Below are 22,769 nucleotides of genomic sequence, written 5' to 3' on the forward strand. Positions count from 1 at the left end.
CGAATTCAAACAGCAGAAATGAAATTTCTCAGAAAAACAGCTGCATATACCAAGTGGGACCACAAAACAAATGAAGAAATCTTACAATCCCTGAATATAAAAAAAAACAATTAATTACTACATAAGACAGTATAAACAAAAATGAATAGAACATTTAAATCAACAGCAGACTACCAAAAATATTCAAGTGGAAAAAGAAGACCTGGAGGACCATGAAAGGGATGGCATGAGACCGGAACAGGCCACTTGGCCTAAAATCCATGTTAAGAAGATAAGCTAATATGTTATGTGATAATATACTTGACATTTCAACTCATATACAAATATAATTAATGCATAAATTAATATTAAATATATTTCATGCGATACATCAGTGAGTAATATCTTAAAGGGATATTTTAGGTATTTCATATTTTAATTTTTAATTAGTAAATGGAGATATTTATTGCTATATATTCACTGTTTCTGTTTTTTAGCCATTTTAGTTGTTTTGATTCAGTACAGTATTGGATTATATGAGCAAATGGAAGCTAACCAAATTTCTCAAATACGCACAGTTCTAATGCAGTTTCCATAAAATTATGGAGATTGTTTTGCGCCATGTGTGTGTATATATTTTATCATATTGATGAAGATTATTTTCTATCCAACTTTCATATTCGAAACTAATTTTGAAAATTCACCATGAAATCTAACTTAGTAAATAGAACAAAATGAATAACAAAAATCCTTTATATTCTCTGCCGAAAAAGTTCACTCACTCATGGATTATCTTGGTTCTCATACAATCATATTTTTTTGGAAATAAACAGGATATTTTTTTCCTTACTCAGAATTTCATCTTTCTCTGTTCAAACTCTTGCGTAACTTGTGTTATGGGATCGATTGTGGGTTCATCACAGTACAAAGGAACATACAATTTTCGTCAGTAGAACTATTTCTTGGAAGTCCAATTTTTCTTCGGGCTCTCTCATTTGCAGTAAAGAATATACCATTTTAAATCAGTAGTGGCCCTCTTTTGTCATTTTCTAGATCGTTACCGAAATGACTTGTGTTGTATTTGCAAACACAGAAGAAGCTGGCAGTTATTAGAGAGATTGTTCTGTGATGTTGTTATAGAACAACACATTAAAGGAAAAAAGAAGGAAGACCATGGAAAAACATAGATAGTCAGAGAGAGAAAGGTAGTGATAATGATCATCTTCCTATCTTTCTTACTATTGAAATACTTTACTTCGTTTCTTCTGTGATATTTATGATGTAAACTGTAGACAACCGAAGTTAGACTATGTTTAAAATTATATATTGCATGTGTAATCGTAAACATGTTTAACATAAAAAACCCATATGGTCTAAACGAGGTTATTAGCCTACAAGTTCGATAAAATGCTACCAGGTAGCGCATGTAGTAAAAGAAAATAACTAAAAGTAAAAAAAAAAACGAGATTTTCTAAGTTTTCAGTTCTAAAATACTTTACAAATCTACAAAAATACCTTGAAGATAATCAAATCTTTCTTATGGTTTACATTTTTATACAACCAACAAAAAATTAGATTACGCTATCAGAGATTTTCATCAGAAAGTGAGTTAGCTGTGTCTCAACACGGAGTTCTTAGATATTTTTTCTCCCAGATACTCGGGTTTTCTGTTCAATAACTAAGTGAACCAACCAGGAGAACAAATGCAATTTACACACAGACATATACGAGTACATTTGTAGGAATTAGATTCATCTTATCTTAAAATTGGGATTAGGAAAGCTAGTCTTGGAAGGTCGTGGATATTAAAGGCTCGTCGCATTATTATTATTATTAGTCTAAACTGGACCTGCTCTAAATTCGAATGCGGGTTCTATATTATAGATTCAAGAGCCACTTTTATTTGACAGAAGAATACAGTGGGATACGTTTTCGCTTGCATGAATTCAAGTGTCAACTCGATTTAATGTAAGAACTGGAAGTGTTTTAAATTGCAAATCACGACAAGAAATCCATTGTATTCTCCTGGTCCTCCTCCTCCGAAAATATCTCGAAGGTCACATCGTTCAACTGATGTAGACCCAGTTTGGAATTAGGAATGGGGATCCCTCCTTGCACAGACCTCTGCATGTCGCATCAATCATTAGACGTCCATCAAATTTAAAAGTTATTCTCATAGTGCTTCAAGTCAACTAAAACGTCGATAACACAAGCATACCACGGTCATACGACCCGTTAGGTTTCAGACCCCTGTCGTATAGCGAATCGCAGTCATATATGTGCGTAAATGACGTAAATAAAACATTCATTTACATCACTTACGCAAACATCATCAACATCAATTTACATCATCCATCTACACAATTTAAAGTTTTTCAAATTCGCAATAAAATTTCCACGTTTACGGATAACTGTAGTATTAACGAGTGTAGTCCTTTTCACTTTATCTTTGCAACTGTAATTTATTCTTTTTTTTTATTCTTAGCAACTGTAACAACAATGGTGTGAGGTAAGATTAGCATACGACCTATATCAGTGTTCGATGAGCCACCGACACTAAATTTATAATTATAATCTTAGTATCTAAATAGGTTTACGAGTCTTTCTTTTTACTGGAAGCAACAACAACACCCTTACGTTGAATTTTTTCTGTCATTATTAATAATAATAAAGTAAAATAATAGCTATAAGTAGTTTATAATTCACAAACAGTTCACGAAAACTGCGTATCGGTTTATAGACGGGAGCGTCATGTGGCTAAACCGTCGTATAAATGGGGGTTGGTGATGATAAGCGTCGTATGAACAGATCGTCGTACAGCGAAGAGTCGTAAGGCGAGGTATTACTGTACATAACATTGTATTCTTAACTGAGCGAAATAGAGGAGAATGTAAGATTCAATGAAAAATAAATTGTTATATTTCTTTAATCAACGCGCAGCTCCAAATAACACTAATGAAAACACGCCACTCAATTACACACATTTTTACATATGGGCTTGTTTCTGAAGTGCGTATTAATAAACTTCAAGGTTACGATCGATCCACTTAAATGAGAGTAACTGAATGATTAAAAAGTATTTCTTTCGTTATTCTTAATGGGAATCTTTCCCCATGGAAGATTCACATTAAGCCTGATAAACAGATTATACTCTCACCCTGTGCGACGAAATCTATCTGTCATCAAACAACTGTTACTTATATAAATAAGTAACAGTTGTTTGAGTAACAGTCAAGATATTAAATATTTGTTTAAGTAAGACAATAGGATAAATTTCGCCAAAGAGTAAGTCATCCCTGCAACTGTTAGGCTGCCATGCTTTGTTCCCATTCATTGGTTAATTCTTACAATTATTTATTCTCCATCAAAAGCAAGACATAATTAGAAGTGTAATGCCAATTTAAATGGATTTAAAATTCCTAACCATTTTAGATGCACATTTAAACGAATACTGTGTGTAAATCAATATTTAGCAAAACTTTTATACCAGATCACATAGTAAGTCAGTATCTGATAAACTTGTAATTCCCATGAAGCAATGCTCAGTTTTTTGAAAACGTGTCTGCAGACAATATCTAATATTCATGTGTATGCTGTTGCAGCGGAGCTATTGAGAAACAAACGCTATACGTCTTGAGCCAGCCAATCACAGAGAAGATAGTAAACATCGAAAGTAATTAATTATATCTCAGAGAATGCCTAATAATGTCATAAAATTTCACTCATAGCGCACTAAAAAGACTAAATAAAGAACATATTTAGTAATTTCAATAAAATTCACTAAAACAATTCTAAGTACAATTTATACAAATTTAGTAGATTTCGTATGTGAGCAATAATAAGGTGTATGAATCAACAATATTTTAAGAGATGAGAAGTAGTGCAGAATATGCAGTAATAAATACTAGTCATTATAAATAACAATAATAATAATTATAATTTCGCAAAATATGATTATAATTTCTAGAATATTATACAATATATCATAGTGAAAATTAACCGCACTAAGAAATACATATTATATATTAATTTAAATAGCGTAATTAAATAAAAAAATAGCATAACAGCCCGTTAAAATTCCAACTTAATAGTCAACATTAGTCTTAATGTCACTAGAGGTTACAAGAAAGAATATTAGGGAATAAGTGAGCATTTAAAGGTCATTCTGGTCAAATACCACAGCGCATCACTGCTGTAATAAGAGTGAGAGAGAGAGAGAGAGAGAGAGAGAGAGAGAGAGCACATAAACATATCCCGGTATAACTCATCGACTGATCCTGTATGGTTGGGAGGAAGCGTGAACTGTGAACAAGTCAACAGTCTGTACGTGCTACAAGGGAAACTCTAGTCAGGAGTATTATGTAGCTTGTAATTGTAATCCTTCGTTTAGCACCTGCTGGAATGTGTTAGAATATCGTAATCCAAATATCAAGTGTGTGCTGTATTTAGAATAAGAATAGCAGATTACCGTATTGTAAATACCTGTTTTGTTTGCGTGTTAAGCTGAGCATCAGTCCATCGATCTTTGTTGTTAGTTGCAGACAGGGGCTTCCTTCAGTCAAAAAGTACTGACTTAATATGTATTACATAAAATGCAATCACGATTATTTATGATATCCAAACAAAATTACTATTTGTAATTTCTCACTCAAGAGCTGTTATTAATTAATGTTCATTTGATATAAATTGACTATATTAATATTCAATTTATTAAACCCGATGATCGATTTAATGTAATAAATATTAATTTAGCAGTCCTCTGTCATTAATAATAAACATATCATTCACTTTATTGATTCTAGAATTCTGCATTTCAGTTTTAACTTTTTCAAATTAACTCTATAACTATTTTTGTTGTAAATAGCACTTGACAAAACACTGTTTTAACCGTCTATTTTCCGATGAATAAATTTATGTTGAACGCTTTTTTATGCTTAAATTCAATGATTTAAATTATTGGATGTTTATTTCGTGACTTTCTATTTTTAAATTAAATTATCTTAAAGAAGCATATAATTTGCGAATGTTCTTGAATTAAATTAATTGCTATATGATTAAATGCTATATTGAATTAACTCATGAATGTTATATTTGTTAAATAACAAGTATTAAATAAATACTAACTGCTAAATAAATGAAATAAAATAAATAGTAATTGCTAAATAAATTAAACTTATTATTTTAGCGATCGGATCTAAAGTCCTAAAAAGGACTGGGAATTTGCGAATGTTCTTGAATTAAATTAATTGCTATATGATTAAATGCTATATTGAATTAACTCATGAATGTTATATTTGTTAAATAACAAGTATTAAATAAATACTAACTGCTAAATAAATGAAATAAAATAAATAGTAATTGCTAAATAAATTAAACTTATTATTTTAGCGATCGGATCTAAAGTCCTAAAAAGGACTGGGCGATGGACTGAGTCCTTGACTCTTTATCCCGTCATCTGAATGAAGAAAATCTGTGTGGATGGGGGGTTATTGAGCCAGTGCTAAAATCGACAGCACTGGCTGGGTAACAGCAATTGCCGAGCCTTAGTTAGAACTTCATTGGCTACAGCATTGCCATCCATTACCCTCTGGATTATTAGCCTTGATCGGTGTTTTCTCTTGTTGTATATTAAATAAATATTTTATTCAATTAATTTTATAGTAAAATGCTTAATAAAGAATTCTTATTATTTTTTTTTAACTTGACTTATTTGTCTGTTTGTTTACTTGGGAAATGGAGTAAAACCAGGTTTAAAATAGCTCGGTATATATATATATATATATATAGGCAACTCGTGGTAAAGGTGGAATAAGCTCTGATCACTATTCTTAATATTTACCCTTAATGCAAAGCCCATCTCTTTGGAGGAGATGTATGATGCTATGCATTAAATGCAAGGGGCCACTATCCAGACCGATTTCGACCTTTATTAAGGTCTCATCAGTGGGAGCCAGGCTTAGAAATTACGTAACCTTGGTATTTCCAAGCCTGGATCCCACTGATGAGACCTCAATAAAGGTCGAAACCGGTCTGGGTAGTGGCCCCTTGTCTTTAATGCATAGCATCATACATCTCCTCAAAGATGGGCTTTGCATTAAGGGTAAATATTAAGAATAGTGATCAGAACTTATTCTACCTTTACCATGAGTTGCCTAGACTTGCACTACTTGCAGGCGCAAACTTGACTTACTTGGAAAATGGAGTAAAACCAGGTTTAAAATAGCTTGGTATTTTTAACATATATTATACCCAAGGTAAAAAACTTTCTCTCTCTCTCTCTCTCTCTCTCTCTCTCTCTCTCTCTATATATATATATATATATATATATATATATATATATATATATATATATATATATATATATATATATATATATATATCACTTTTAACAACCACGTACAAAATGACTGATGCTTGAGTTCTTTTTCCTAGCATGTCAACCTGATTGCATTTATTTTAAAACAAAGTTATAATTTCATTGTTAAAGGACATTTATTACATTAATGAAAGAATCTCTGTTAATTCTTTGCAGAGATAAACGTGTTCTCGCAGTCTTCTTCCGAACGGCCTGAATATCCATAATAATTCATGTATCATCATCTCAGTTTCTCTTTTCTCTTCCTCTTTGTATCCCTTGTTCGAAGCAACGGTGTGTCGTTCCTCCCTACAGTAAGTAGATATGTTGTCACGAATGTCAATATACCGTTGTCAGAAGGGAAGTTGTCTTTAACATCACTTCCCGCTGCCAACCCGCTAACGTATGAAACTCTGCCGTCTCTAAATTGGAAAATGTCCCCCTTGAGTCACCGATGACAGGTCTAAGTTATGATTAATGGGGGAAGAAACGGATGGTTTTTACTCCCACTACATGGCAGGATATGCATGGATGATACTAACCTTTTCTACTGTTTCCCCCAACTCCCCCCAGTCCTGTATGTTGTTTGAAAATGGCTTATTTATTACCCCACATTTAGTTTTATTTATTCCAGTTGCAAAACACAACTGCAGATAATTGAAATGTCATTTGGGAAGTTTTCCATTTTGATGATATCTTTTTCAAGGAAGGAACTGAAATATGTCGAGGCGACAACAATTTCGAAAGTTATTCTAACTTTATGAAATGTTTTGAATCAAAAGGCCATAAATATAAAGTATGAATGCTATTCTAAAGAATTGACAAATTGGTTTTTGATATTTTTGTAATAAAAATATACTAAAGCTGCATATTGTTTTAATAAAATTAATTACTCACATAATAATTAAGTTGTATGTTCCGATTAATAATTTCTCGATATTATCAAGAGATGAAAGATACACAATGAATAGTAGTGACGAATGCTTCCCATATTCTAGTTCAGTTGAGTGAATTATACTAGCACAAAGATATAAGAGAAAATAATGTAAAAAGCAAGCAGCTGGAGATTAAACCCCCCAAAGAATCCAATATAATTTTAATACGAAATATATGGCTTTAATATACTAGTTTTGAATTATTATTAATCTATGATCATGATAAAATCATCTTGTTATTAAATAATACGTGTCATAACATAATTATAGCATTTGTGAATAAGAAAAATTCATAGCATTAAACAGCACCTATGTACATTATTAAAGGTGAATCCTGTTCACATGATGGAATAATTATAAAATTTGCATGATACGTATAATCATAGCAAAGAAAGGGCAGAAAAAATATAAAAAATGATAGTAGCACGAAATAATAAGAATAAATAAAACTAAAATTGAATTTTAACTTTGAAATTTTTTCATATTATTTAATTATTTCTAAAATATATTACAACACCATTTTATAACAAATAAATTGAAACTATATTTTGATACGAAAATAAATTTCTTGTGATGTAGGGTGATCAACGGATGTGGGGTTGAAGTTAAGTCCTTTTTATGACTTCCAGGTTAACGAATGGCAATGCTGTAGCCAATGAAGTTTTAACTGATGCTCGGCTATTTATTGCCCGTTACCCAGCTATGACTGGAGCTTTTAGCTCGTAAACATTCCATATACACAGATTCTCTTCATTCAGATGACGGGATAAAGAGTCAAGGACTCAGTCCATCGCCCAGTTCTTTTAAGAACTTCTTGTGATGATGTAGGAGTGAAAAAAAGACAAATCCTTTTTTTAGGACTTCCAGGGTAACGAATGGCAATGCTGTAGCTAATGAAGTTTTAACTGAGGCTCGGCTATTGCCGTTACCCAGCCATGCCTAGAGCTTTTAGCTTAATAACATCCCATCCACACAGATTTTCTTCATTCAGATGACGGGATAAAGAGTCAAGGACTCAGTCCATCTCCCAGTTCTTTTAAGAACTTCTTGTGATGTATTTTATAAACTCGCAATAACTATGATGTGAGTTCATGTGATGTTCAGAATGCAACAATATACTTTTTCAACTAGTAATTTTTGATTCATCGTTACAAGAAAATAATCTTTCCTTTTGAACTCTGGATTTCTAGACCCAAATGGGTGCATGCCTTGCACATTAATTTTAACACCAATTTCCATGTGGTAGGACAGCCTTCATACATTAGTTGGGAATATAAGAGTTAGTTATTATATTATTAATAATATAATAGAAATAATGTATTATATTTGTATAATATAATGCAGATAAATCACCTCAAAGAAAACAGAAAATACATTTAATATTTTAACTTCACTTTACTCTATATAGCGTAATGTACATTAATATACATTTAACTTAGATGAAATCATACTAAGTCCTTTTTAATTTCACGTAACGTCTGGCAATAAGCATAGAAGTCCGAAATAATTATTATAGGGAGAAAAAAAATTCTTTTCCTTAAATTTTGTTTCAATTTGTACAGTGCAAAAGTTATTTTTTTAAGTATTAATATTCTCTTTCTCTGAAATGTCTTATTACTAGTAAAGTTAATTAGCCCTCGTTGAAATCAGTGAAGCGGTTATATTTAATTGGGACCAAGAACGATGAGCGGAAATTATTATACCGAGTTCTGCGGCTTCTTCATAAGTAAACGTGATTTAAAATCTAAATAAAAGTTCATGAAAAGAAAAGAGTCCAAGAACATGCATCGGAATCTAAAAGAGAGAACTTGGAAATATATTTAAAGGATGGTCTTTTTTTTTTTTTATTAAAATCATAAGAGGAAATATTCGACTACTCTTCACTGGAATTATCGATTATAAGTTGGAAATGACTTTACGTACTTTTATAAAGTGGCGAGAGTAGTTACAAGAGAAAAAAAAAGAGTTCAGCCATGGATAAAATTTGCTTTTTAGTTTGCTTGGTAATATGAAGATCGTACTACCTCCTGAAATAATCCTCTGCATTAATCTTTTGAATATTGGTCTAATCTTCTGGAAATGGTAAATGCCTAAAGTCCTGATGGAAATCCGTTAGCCATTTAGCAGGATTTAAAGAGTGAAGTTCTGAAGGACTTCATTCCCTCCCCCCGATATGTGCCTTAAAGTTATCCTGAAGGAGACTTCATGGTCATGTGATTCTTAGTTGTTCAATGCCGGCACTTGAAATCCACTTATTTCATGCTTAAATTTCCTAAGGGCAGTGGTATAGCTAGAGCTTTTACTGCCCAGGGCGATCCCTAAGTTTGCCGCCCCTCTCAATACACAACAAAAAGTCAAAACGACGTAGGGAAAGAAATTAAAACACTATGTTTATTTTTGGAGTAAACCTTTAATTTCAACATTCTAAAATGTTACTTAAATAAAAGAGCCAATAGGCTTCACTTCGGCGATGTAACATTATTTAAATTAAGGGGATGTTAAATCCCACATTATTTCAAAGCCGAATAAGAAACTCAAAGTTCGGAATCAAAGAGAAGCCTATTGGCTTTTTATTTAAGTAATTTATGGGTGCACCTTTTTTGACAACTCGTATAGCAAAGTATATAAATTCTTGTCGCTATACCTGGTCTACCTACTCACTGATGAGACCTCAATAAATATCGAAACCGGTCAGGGTAGTGACCTTCCATGGTTCCATATTATGGTTCCACCATAATGCATCATATATATCTCCTAGGAGATGGGTTTTGCATTATGGGTAATACTAAGAATAGTGATCAGAACTTTACCGACCTTTGCAACGAGTTGCCCTAGTGTTGAACTATGTGCTTTAGCTTACGCTACAATCCGCCGAAATTTTTATACTTTACTATATTCGGCATGAAACTCTTTGATTCCGATCTTTGAGTTTCTTATTCGGCTTTGAAATAATGTGGGATTTAATATCCCCTTTCTAAAGTGTTATTTTTCTTGCTTTTCTGTTAGCAAAATCATCAATGACATTGGCGAAGTCTATTTCATAATAATGTAGGTGATTCTTAATCAATTTTATTTAGAAAAACTCTTATCACAACTAGCAACACTTACAGAAATTGTGAGGAAAATTCGCAGTAGTATTACAATATTTGGAAATGAGTTCTCGAGACTGTATTTCAGAATTAACTGCAAAAGTTCAAAAAGGTTCAAAGTGCCGCCAGGGGAGGATCTCCCCCTCCGCTCCTCCCTAGCTACGCCTCTGCCTAAGGGACACTTGTGAATGAATCCATTTGCATAGAAAAGATTAGATTATTCTTTCCCTTCCTTTATTACAATTATGCGTAGACCATAAAGGCTTTCGAAACCAGATTAGGGTGGTTAATCCTTCCCATGGTATCCTGTGTGTGTGTGTGTGTGTGTGTGTGTGTGTGTCAGAATTATAAGAAGCATTTGTTTTATACGTATAAAGGTTATTTTCCTCTGAAAGAATAATTTTTCCTCTCTCCCTCTCTCTCTCTCTCTCTCCCTCTCTCTCTCTCTCTCCCTCTCTCTCTCTCTCTCTCTCTCTCTCTCTCTCTCTCTCTCTCTCTCTAGTCGTTTAGTTTTGTATTTCAAGGTTTGATTTCACATCTGTCACTTTTTTTTTGTCCTACACCAAAAGCACGCATTGAAATCAAATGTCCAGTAGAAACATGACAAACAGATATGTAAGCTTGTATGGAGATCAATCGTTCGCAAGTTTTCTATTGATGACAGAACGCTGGCTTTCGAACCAACGGAAGATTTACATTGAGGGTCGATCCAAAGTCTTCTATGTGACAATTGCAACTCTGCAATCAACGTATTTCTAAACCTCAAATATTAATTTTAAATTTAAAAATTAAACTATAACTTTGAATCAGCGGGTATTAAATGCGCTTCAATACTCGTATTATTATAGAGGAATATCTTGCCATTAACTAATCGTAGGTAATTTAAAATAGAAGAAAATTAATAATTAAATATTGTGTTAAAAACATATCTTGTAACTTTGTGCAGCCATTATCGAGAATAACTTAGAGAGTTTGTTTCTGTTTGGAATTCTTTTTTCAATCTTTCATGTAACATCGAACAAGAAAATAATGCTTTTGTATGAGAGAGAGAGAGAGAGATCCATTTTATTCTGTGCAAAGAATGGTACGAATGCTCGTTCGTGTGATGGGTCATCTTAGCACATTTCTCACCAAGACAACTTTTAGATTCCAACTTACTCTGCTCTTTATGTACGGCTTACTGTGCGCTTGAAACTCATGGGATGCTATATGCATTCTGACCTCAGAGATTTATGGGTTTTATTACGCGCCAACTCAACTTTTACCAAATCTTTATAATAGATTTCTTTATGCATTTAAGAGGTGTATACTATGTGTGTTAACTTTTAAAAAAGTAAGTCATAGTAGTAGATAGATGATTTTTTTAAAATAAATTTCTAATTTTGTGCTTTGTTCTAATTCTTTCATAGCTCTCAATTTCGTTAATAAAATGCAAAAAAAAAAAAAAATGATAGAATCCAACGAAGCAAGACTGCATGTCTTTTATGAACTACAGAAAAAAGTCTAATTCTCTTGACGAACGAAAATATGCAGCAATGAACTGTAATGACCCCACTGGAAAACACTGTAGGCGAGTAACAAACATAAACAGAAATGTGTTTTATAGAACCCCTTTTCCTGGACATAAAGTTCACCATACTGAACTCCACTCACCAACACTCACCAGCACCGTCAGGTTGTTACACTTTTCAAAACTCGCACAGGTAGCGATGTTATTATTATTATTTTTTTTTTCATTTATGAATGCAACCATATACGCTGCTGAAACATATTTCAAAAAACATTATCTTAGACGAAGATAAAGAAGTAGATATTTTTGCTTTCAGAGCCTCGCTACAGTTGTTTAGAAATTCAATTCCTTTTCAGTCCCAGTTGGATTTGAGTCTGGTTGATAAGCAGACGTCTGTATTACACTATAGTCTATATGAATGCAAATCTAGCATATTGCATGCAGCTATTGTAAAATAGTAATGTGCTGAAATGGTAAATGCCTGATATTATTTTATTTTTCCAGTTATTTTTTTCCTTTTAGAAGTATGATAGAGGATGTTGAGATTAATGTGTTGCTCTAGACACGTCACATTTACTCTCTGCTACTCGCAGTAATGCCTACAAACAGCATTTTGGTGCATTACATAGCGTGTGGCTACCTCATCCGTTTTGTTCTCCCACACAGACTCTTAGAAAAACTTCTTTTTCTATCTGAGAAGCCATTTTAAGCAAGGTGTAGCGCGCGCACACACACACGAAGCTTACTTAAGATTTCATGAGAGCGGCGTACTCTCTCTCTCTCTCTCTCTCTCTCTCTCGAGAATGTAAGATGTTACTTCAGTTTCCTACACAACTTTTCGACCGTCTTGTGCTGCCTTCTATTTTTGTAATTGCTTTGGCTGTGACAAAGTGGCTACGACTGCACCAGCAAGGCAGGGTTCTAGAGCTGGGCTAGCGCAAAAGATTCACTTCCTTCTTTGTCCCTTATGATCAATTTTATGCGTGGATTTATGAATTATTACACAGCATTCGCTTTTCCTGCATCTTATTCACAAAACTGCAGTTTAAAATATTTATACAGGCGCTTGGAAGAAGACGAAATCTTTAGCAACTGGAATAAGCCTCTTAAAAAAAAAAGAGTCAATATATCAAGCTTCACACGTACTGCCACCTAGCGGCGAGTTGGTAAAAACACCTGGATGTTTGGAATATTTGAATTCCGATAATAAATACAATTTATCAGACTTCATAATATAATTAGCACGACAGTAAATTCATTCCAAAATTTAGAGTATTTGCTTAATATATTAATAATAAAACAAATAAAATCCTTTAAGATTATTCGTTACTTCGGCTATTATTAGTGAAACTTGATTCAATTAAAATGATTTGGATTTGTCATTGTTTTGTTTGTGGAAGATAGCTCAACCGATTTATTGTCATTAACAAGGAAAAGATTACTAATTATTTATTGTCTCCATATGGACTATGATAATAAGTCAACGAAGCGTATATGCAATTTGCTAATGCTTAAATAGCGTTTATTTTCTTGTCGCTATCCAAAATAACCTTGCATTACTAACATTCAGTTATAAAATAAAGAATAGAAGCATACAGAACAATAGTTGATAATGCTGTGCTACTGTGTAGACGGGCGATGATATAACAATGGAGGGATGCGTCTACACCGTCAAAGGCTATTTTTGGCTGTGCGTTAAAAGATTGTTGTAAAAAGTTCTTGTATAATAGCAATTTTCGATGCTCTTCGTGATGAGAAATTTTGTGAATGAGCTTGCCACACCATTTAATGAAATGATGCAATTCAGAACACGGTGAAGTTGTCATACACCAAAAAAGTTTCTATATAGGCGATTTATGTATGAAAAACGTTTTGGAAGCTGTTACGAAAATGACCTAAAAAAGTTGGTTTTTTTATGAGTAAACCCATCTTCTGGTTTATGAAATGAATCCAGAGCACCATATTGGAGTTTATCTTGAATTAAAAAAGAAAGTTCCAAAATATTTATTTGTAATACATATTTCCCAGTACTAAAGCAAAAGTAATTAATATATTCGCTTTATATTTATTTAACATTATATATTTCCCAGGTCCGCGTACTTAGACTTCTGGCTATGCTCTTCGCAATCATATGCCTAGGGAAGGAGTGTCCTAGGTTCGTTTCTTGTCGACGACGTGAGGAACTTAAGGATCTTTCTCAGCCACAGCCAAGCTAATTTGGCTGCGGCTGAGAAAAACCCTGCTGACCACGCCCAAGACCTTGGGCGTGGTCAGCAGGGTTTTTTCCACCAGTTCATCTGGGATTTTTCATCCCGCAACAGGCAAACCGGCCCAGGAACACACAGGTACAGTCATAGTATAATACAGTAAAGAAGGCAACGGGAAACCACCTTACTCATAATCGTTTCCCTAGTATGGTAGTATATAACTATACCTACCCCCACTAGTTGTATAACTGAGAGGTTAGAATAGAATTTCTAGCAAATCCTTATCCTTATAAGGACTGGCTTAAAGGGGCAAAGCAAGAATGCTTTTCATCTTCCCCGTTATCTGTAGAAGACAGTGTAGGGATAAGGTGTTATTGAGCTATGAACGCTCTTGGCAGGAGGGTAACAGCAATCAGTTAAAACTTCATTGGCTACAGCATTGCGTATCACGGTCGATTCCATCTCCTTCTACTAAAGCAAGTTCTTAAAAGAACTGGGCGATGGACTGAGTCCTTGACTCTGTATCCCGTCATCTGAATGAAGAAAATCTGTGTGGATGGAGTGTTATTGAGCTAAAAAGCTCTAGTCATGGCTGGGTAACGACAATAGCCGAGCCTCAGTTAAAACTTCATTGGCTACAGCATTGCCATTTGTTACCCTGGAAGTCCTAAAAAGGACTTTTTCAAAGGATCACAAATTTCAAATGATCACTCTACCAGAGCAAATAAGTTCGCTTTATTTAATATATTTTATTTAGCATAAGAAAAAAAAGGTGTATTTAAAAAATCTTATATAATTCAAAAGTTTATTTTAATATAATAACTATTTTATATTTTATAGAAAATAAGAAACATGATCTCACAAATTTTATTAAATAAGTGGATTTTGTTTCCATTTAGCAACAAGTATATCATGAGTTCGAATCGTATTATAGCATGAATTACGAATGCCTATGCAGTGGGTCACTTTCATTGCCCAGTATAATACCACTACAACAACAACCCTGAATATCGTGAGATCGATGACTTGGAAACATTCAATGGTGAAAAAAAAAAATAAAAAAAAAACACTCATCGTATTTATGTACGATCATCCTACAACCTTTTTGAAGGTGGAATTCCAAGGATTTATTTAGTCTGATCAAATGATGCCGTGCTCTCTGTAGATGTTTCCAACAATATAGTTTGGCTGTTACGCATAGTTTATCGCTATGGGATTACTGTCAAGACTAAACACGAACTTGCTCACTTTAACAATTTACGCTATGAATCTGTGCACATAAATAACTCTTTGAAGTGGGTTAAACGACCCAAAGTTGCCATGTATATCTTAATTACTTCCTTCCTGTTTCGTGACTGAAAATAATCATGTGACTTTATTATCCTTGACAGGCAATTAGAGGAAGAGGCCATCATTATAATACATTCAGTGTTGTTTATATAAACAAACAAACAAAATTTATTATCACTTAGAGTTTTCATTTTTTAAATTTTTTTACTTTCTTACGAAGCCCACCTTTCCCTGGACATTTAAATGGTGTGACTTCCAGCTAAGTTTTCATCTTTCAACCTCGAGTGTGATTTGATATTTAAAGATTTCCCCGCAGTATACTCGTGTGCGCTGCATTTTCATTTTCTAGCTTTTTTTTTCCCGCTGGCATTCTCTGTTTTATTCTTGGAACCCTGCCAGAAAATTAGGCCTTGGCAATATGTGAGAGCAGAGGTTGAAAAGGTCAAAAAACCTTCATTTATCTCGGTTAAGAGAAGGTGTTATTTGCAATTTACAATTTCAGAATGATGATTATGTATTCTCAGAAATTCTGCAGAACTCTACCATCACGAAAATATCAATTGGATACGTACAGGCACGCCCTCTGACGTCCAGTTTTAGAAACATACGAAATTATAGAAAAATACGTTATTTTATGGGTTTGGATACACTTGCGTATGCATGATGAAACAGAAATATCTATGGAATTTGTATCAATGCACGGATAGCAATATGACGTCGAATATTTTCATTTTCTTTTGTTGAATGGAGCAAGTGGATTCGAAATTTTCTCGAAATACTGTATTTTTGATGTTTTCTTTCTATAGAATCCAATACAGAATTTCATGCATACAACAACACAAGAACGAAACCAATATTGCCGTCAACTATACGAGAGAAGAGAAAGAGAGAGAGAGAGAGAGAGAGAGAGAGAAAGAGAGAAAAATTTTCCAATACTCTCTCTTTCTCAAGACGCTTCAAATTCGGAGGAAGGAGACAGATGGTAGAAATTCTTCCAGACTTTGACAACTAGTTCGTTGGGAGGGCTAATGCTTTTATGGGATTTCTTCATTTATCATAATATATCTTTCCAGAAATTGACTAAAGTAATTTTGGTGGAAGAAATGAAAAGTTGCATCACCTTCTTCCTTTATAGACTACACTGTAGTAAAATATGGTGATACTAGAGAGGAAAAAATCCACACAAAATGAGACGACATTCTAACGAAAGTGTTCTGAATTCTTTACAAGAAATTTGTCAAGAAATATTACTCTAGAAAACGAAATGGTTATTTTAATTCCTTTTGTCGGTAAGGTGGAAGAGAGGAATGCACTTATTAACAATCTTATTGTTCTATTTTTGAAGAAATCTTACCTGATCTTCTGGACATCCTAATGTCTTGGAATTTTATTCTTATTATGGCTAATGCGTCTTATCGTGAGTTTTATTAACATATTCATAACGAGGAAAAGCATAAAAGTACACTTAATAAAAACTCAACAGTGAATTCAGGTAGTGTACGCCCCAAGGTTTGTATACGGATATATATATTCAATTCAGAAAGGACATGCCAAGATGAAATGAAAATCCACGTTAATCTTCCTAATTATTAGCTCTAAACCATCTTCTGTTCCTCGCGATTTAAATAATATTATTCCATTATTAATTTGCCTGAATTGAATATATTAAGACGATTGTGATATGTCTAAATGTTTTAATGTTATTTCTGTTTATGGTAAGAAAAAATAAAATCTATTTTTGCGTAGTACGTCTTAGAAATACAAAAAAAGTCTTATGAGTAAAAAAAAAACCAAAATGAAAATTAGGCCTGTGCCTTTTTTTCTACTTCGTGGCATTGTTGTAAGTCTAGGCGTCTGTTTCAACAAAAATGTTTATTTCAACTGCACAGAATGTATGTCAACAAAAGAATGTAATTGACTCACGTTAACAATGATACTTGGAAACAATGAATTGTTGTTGATTGTTAAACTTAAACTAAAGCATGCATTGAATACTTTTTCTCTGCGCTTATGAAGAAAACTAAAGAAAAATTTCAATAGAAATAACACGCCTTACGTTTTCCCCAACACCTACCATGGGCTACATTCACCAAACAGAAAAATCTTTCCAGAAAGTATTTCTAGTTGTAAATACAATTTTAATTGAAACAAGATAGTGGGATTTACAGTGAAAAAAATAGGACCTTTCATCGTGTTGATATAAACAACAAACTGGCAAAAACAAACTAGTTTATCTTCTTGCGTGTTGTGTTTATCCTCCAGAAATTTTTACTGCTGTTTATTTTTGCGCCTTTTCTTATTTCCTTTTTTTTTTTTTTTTTTTTAAATTCACGAATCGCGTTCGGTAAAGCGACATTTCCGACAGCGTCTGACGTTAGCGTTCAAGTTTTGACAGGATGCGTTTCATGCACGAAGCAATTTCCTTGTTGCTTCAGAAAAGGGTAGTCGACGCTAAAAAAAATATATTGGTCCGGATGCTAAGAAAGAAAAGTAGCAAAATCACAGGATTATGGTGTGTTCATGAGATAAGAACGTAAAGCATCTATTTTTCGACAGCACCAAACTACATCTCAAGTGTTCTGGATGTTAATTTTTCTAAAACACTAAAGTATTTGACATATTTTTGAAGTTAAAAATGCAAAACCAAAAATATTCGATGTTTTCCTTACTCTTAAACACTAAAGGCTGATTTTAGACTACTTCCTGAAGAAGTTTTAAGGCTACTCGAAACGTCAACTTTAGAATTAAGTTATATTACATTACTTGACCAATACTTAATTTTTTTAAAAACATTATTTTTTTTTTACCGGTCCCGCAATCATCACCGATCTGCATGGAAATTTACATGAAAGAAATAAATTAAAAATAACCACTAAAAGAAACGTAAAACAGGATCTTGTGACTTATGATATAGCTCTTGTATGTAAATTATCTCTAAATCTTGCTAACGGAGAATATTTTCAACAACGAAATCTTACGTGAAGCAAAGCACATAAAATATCCTAAAGAGGTGTACTTAATCAGGGTTCCCTTCGTTCCGATAATGTTCTCGTTCATCTTCATAATTGCAAACAGAAAACCAACAGCTACACGTCACGTGTTATGTCGTAATTTCCTTCCTTTTTTTTTTTGCTTTCTTTTTTCTTCCTCTGTCGATATGTGGCTGCAATTAAATTACCGGTACTCAATCATGTTATATCTTTTCTTATTTGTGTTGGGAACGTCAAGGAAATATCAAAAGTTCGGACGATTATAGTTCCTTGTTTTTGTATATAGTAAATTGGAATGTGTTAGCAATCAGATTCGCGTAGCTGCTGCATATATTCCCATATCTGCAACAATCAAAGCTCTCTGTCAACGTCGTTTGGAGAAGTTGGGGATTAATTTAGCCATAAAATTTTGATAGTATTTCTATGTTAATGTTAATTTCCTGCGCTACTTTTGTCAAACTGTTTGTTTTCGAGAAAACCATTGTTCATATTTCTAATAAACGTGAAAAATGAACACAAGTTATCGTTTTTTTTTTTTTTGTTTTTTTTTTAATGCTTTTATTTTGTTACTGATTGCCACGTCAAAAGTAAACAGATTTGTTCTTGTGGTATAATTAATGAAAGAAACTCGCTAAAAAGGTAAACTAGATTCAGTTTAACTAAACAAAATCAACTATTCATCTTTATATCAATTTTTAATCTTGCTATTCTGATAGTAGGCAGTGACTACGCCATGTTGGTCAAAAATATCAAAATGCATTGTTCGGCGAAGTTCGGAAAATACTCGGGAAAATTCGTAGTTGTACAAGTACAAGAAAAAGAATCGGATAAAAATTAATCTACTTTTTTCCATTGTATTTTCATGGACGTTTTTATAGCAAAAATCAGAACATGTAATGCTATTATTCCCTACTGGGTTCTACGAAGAAATCTACCTGAAAGAAAAAAAAAAAAGTTTTATCTACCGTGCCATGAAAAGTGCACAAGGCTGAAGTAGATTAGTCCTATTATGATCCCTTTCCAGTAAGCCTACCGGACAAATATTACTGATGGTAGCTTTGTTTATGGGCCATCACTCTCCGGGCACATCCGTCTCTAACCGTGTATGGTGCAACCCAGATACTTACAACCGCACATTAACCTCCGCAAAGTGTCTGATACGATATACGATCACCTCGTTGGGGATCCGTTCGATCAGTCTTCCATCACCTTTTGTTGTCTGGAAGTCGGGACACTTACCGTTAAGAAAAGCTTTAAAGTTAGCGCTGGAAGCCGAATCACGTAGTCTTTGGTGGGACTCTGTCTGGAACACCATCGAACGAATGCCACACACACACACACACACACACACATACTCTCTCTTTCACTCTCTCTCTCTCTCTCTCTCTCTCTCTCGTTTTTACAGTAGCTTGCACTACGCACGTGCAATACGTAAACAAAGTTGTCTCGTCGGTTTTGCAGTGGAATAAAGTAATCTTTCCTGTTTGTTGAGACATCCAAGACACAAAATGTGTTTGTTTAGGTGTGTGTGTGTGTGTGTGTGTGTGTGTGTGTGTGTGTGTGTGTGTGTGTGTGTGTGTGTGTGTGTGTAAGCGCGTGCTCCAGACTCGAACGACATTTTTCTCAGAAACAAGGAGAAGATGGAAAATTAATAAGATTACAACCTCAGTAACCAAACATTATCGACTTTATTGTTAAGTGCTTTCGTGTTGGGTAAATTTGGAACTACAATTCAGTTTCCGAGATTTCACCTTTTCTTACCGATCGGTCTCCGGATAATTCTGGGGATGCTACTTTTTTTAAAAAAAAAAATACATTTATCGGTGAAAATATAAGTGTTCTTCCTAATTTGTATTCTTTATCGTCTTATCATTTTTCTCTTCTACTAAAATTGATTGTTCACATCAAGATTCTTCTGCTTTCACTTTTGTCCAAATAATGTTTTTAACTTTTGCTAAGTAATGATTATTCAATTACGATTGTTTGAGCTGTTTCTAAAGCAGCAGATATACTTGTTAAGTATTGGATTATTTTTTTACCTTACCTTGAAATATGATCTGCAATCTTTTGTTGAGCAGTTGTTAGATCCTTATCCACAAGCATACCGTTTGTAAACTGGAACGTATGGATAAGGGTCACAGACCGATTCGGAGATATCTAATATCTAGTCGGCTCTCTCCGTTGTTTTTGATGTACCCGAAGGTTCCATTCCTTTGATTATTATTTTCATTTTATATCTGACTGAACTGACATCTGCACTTTTGATACCAGACGCATGTGAATTACAATAACAATATACCAACAGAAACAAATAAATTATGATAACAGTGATATCAAAAGCAGGTGAATAACAATATCATGAAAAGCAGACGAATTTACGTCATAATATCAAACGCATATGAATTAAGATAACAATAGCATTAAAAGCAGACGAATTTATATCGCAATATCAAAAGAAGACGAAATAAGAAAACAATAGCACCAAAAGCAGATGAATTAAAATAGGTGCTTTTAAACTTCATCAGTAAATGAATGGTAAATATACGAAAGCAATATCTCGTAACACTTCATCAGAAGTATAGTAAAATGAATGTATATTTTCAACTTGGAAAAACGGATTTTTAGCTAAAGCAAATAAGCAGATGTATTTTTTTCTGCTTAACAATAATTAAAATAATATCGAAAAGCACACTTTTTTTCTAATTTGACAAACGCTGCACTTCATAAAGAACCACTCGAATAGTCATTAACTGTATAAATATCATACCCACATTAATTGCAGTGGGGTTTATTTTGTAATTAAAGATTCCATATATTGAATATTAAGATCAGTCATAAAAGCGCTTTTTTTTCCTCTTTAAAGAAGTATGCAAAGTGAAGAAATTAAGATTGTCATTCGGACAAATCCTCTCCAGGAATCTCAGCCAATTATTGCTAAACCAGAAAGGCATTTATTGGTTTTTTCTGAAGCGAAAGAGGAGCAATAGTGTGTGTGTGTGTGTGTGTGTGTGTGTGTGTGTGTGTGTGTGTGTGTGTGTGTGTGTGTGTGTGTGTGTGTGTGTGTGTGTGTGTGTGTGTGTGTGTGTGTGTGTGTGTGTGTGTGTGTGCGTGCTTGTTTTTCAATGGTGTTTCTTGGACAACTGTGTTCTTACTTAGGAAGCACCGTTTCCCTTAAGGAATGGGATTTTCTCTTCAATGTACTTAATCCATACCCTGAGAGTAGTTCAGACTTTTCAATTGAAAGTGTATTAAGATAAACTGCATGGAGTTTCATCTTCAAGTGTACTACGATGTTGAAAACAGTTCCCATCAATTTACCGCCTGCTGTTCACCTGGATATATTTCTCCAGATTCCATTAAGTCGTAAAAAAAAAAAAAAAGCTTACGCCATGCTAAACTCTACCATCCATTAACTGTGAAAAAATTCTTCAATTCTCCTTACTCTGATCGTACTTCGAAACTCTTTCTGGCATTTAAAAAGAATTAATTTACCATAAACACCAACTAAGTTGTAATTCTCTGTCTTAGAATCCTTGCTTCAGTCAGAAATATCTTTTAGTATACGTCTTGCAGAGACCGAGAAGTAATTAAGAAATGGTAGTAAGAAATGAAGACACCAAGTGTATTTGAGTGTGACACGAGGAGATGTGTTTCTGATGGAAATGAATGTCATGTACTTCCTTTTATAGCTATTTGGGGGGGTCCGTTTGCTAACGTATCATTATCAATGCTTGATGAATGAGTAATGTAGGCTTCAGCTAATGTACACATAGATCATAATAAAGTGCCGGAATTAAAAAAAAACACCCAACCCAGTCATTCAAATCTCCATTTTGGTTAATGGCAGGTAATAAATTAATTCTTTCTTGAAGTTTTCACTCTTCACCTTTCGAATATAAATGACGAATCACGTGACAGCAAGGCAATTTAGAAAAGTAAGATTAAACGTATACCCTTTCTATTAGGTTTCACGAATTCTCGTATATTTCACAGCCCATCGTACATCAAGGGTTCGTCTAGCATTGCACTATTGAATTTTGTGTAGTCGCGTGCTCCCAGAAGTTCCCCCCCTCTCTCTCTCTCTCTCTCTCCACCTGTGTGGGATAGACACTTTAGACGATGTCGGCCGTCTTTTAAGTCATGAAAAGTATTGATATCGTAGCAGTATCTTGTTTCATGTCTCAGGTTACTTTCTTACCCTTTATAAGGGTCACTTTATTTCTTGGAACGATGGGGGCGGGGAGAGAGAGACGAGTAGGTCACCTACACCATTGACAGGCTCTTCATTTCCCGTGTCTGAGTTTGGGAGTAATTTTCTCTCGAAGTTCTGACGTGATGAGAGCAAGAGTTATGCATTCTCTTATAGGTCCGTAACTGTGATCCATAGGCGCTGTCAGACGGTGCGGGACAAGAT

The 22,769-nt window shown here is 33.8% G+C and overlaps 1 protein-coding gene across 1 annotated transcript in view; it reads left to right on the forward strand.

The window, feature by feature from the left end:
* LOC150093669 (protein couch potato-like) overlaps window positions 1-22,769 on the forward strand; it is a 372,477-nt gene that overhangs the window by 298,212 nt on the left and 51,496 nt on the right. The gene's annotated exons all lie outside the window — the stretch shown is intronic.

Source organism: Typopeltis vanoorti, chromosome 23 (assembly GCF_054136105.1).
Source record: "Typopeltis vanoorti isolate ZY-2024b chromosome 23, IOZ_Tvanoo_1.0, whole genome shotgun sequence".
Classification (NCBI taxonomy): Eukaryota; Metazoa; Arthropoda; class Arachnida; order Uropygi; family Thelyphonidae; genus Typopeltis; species Typopeltis vanoorti.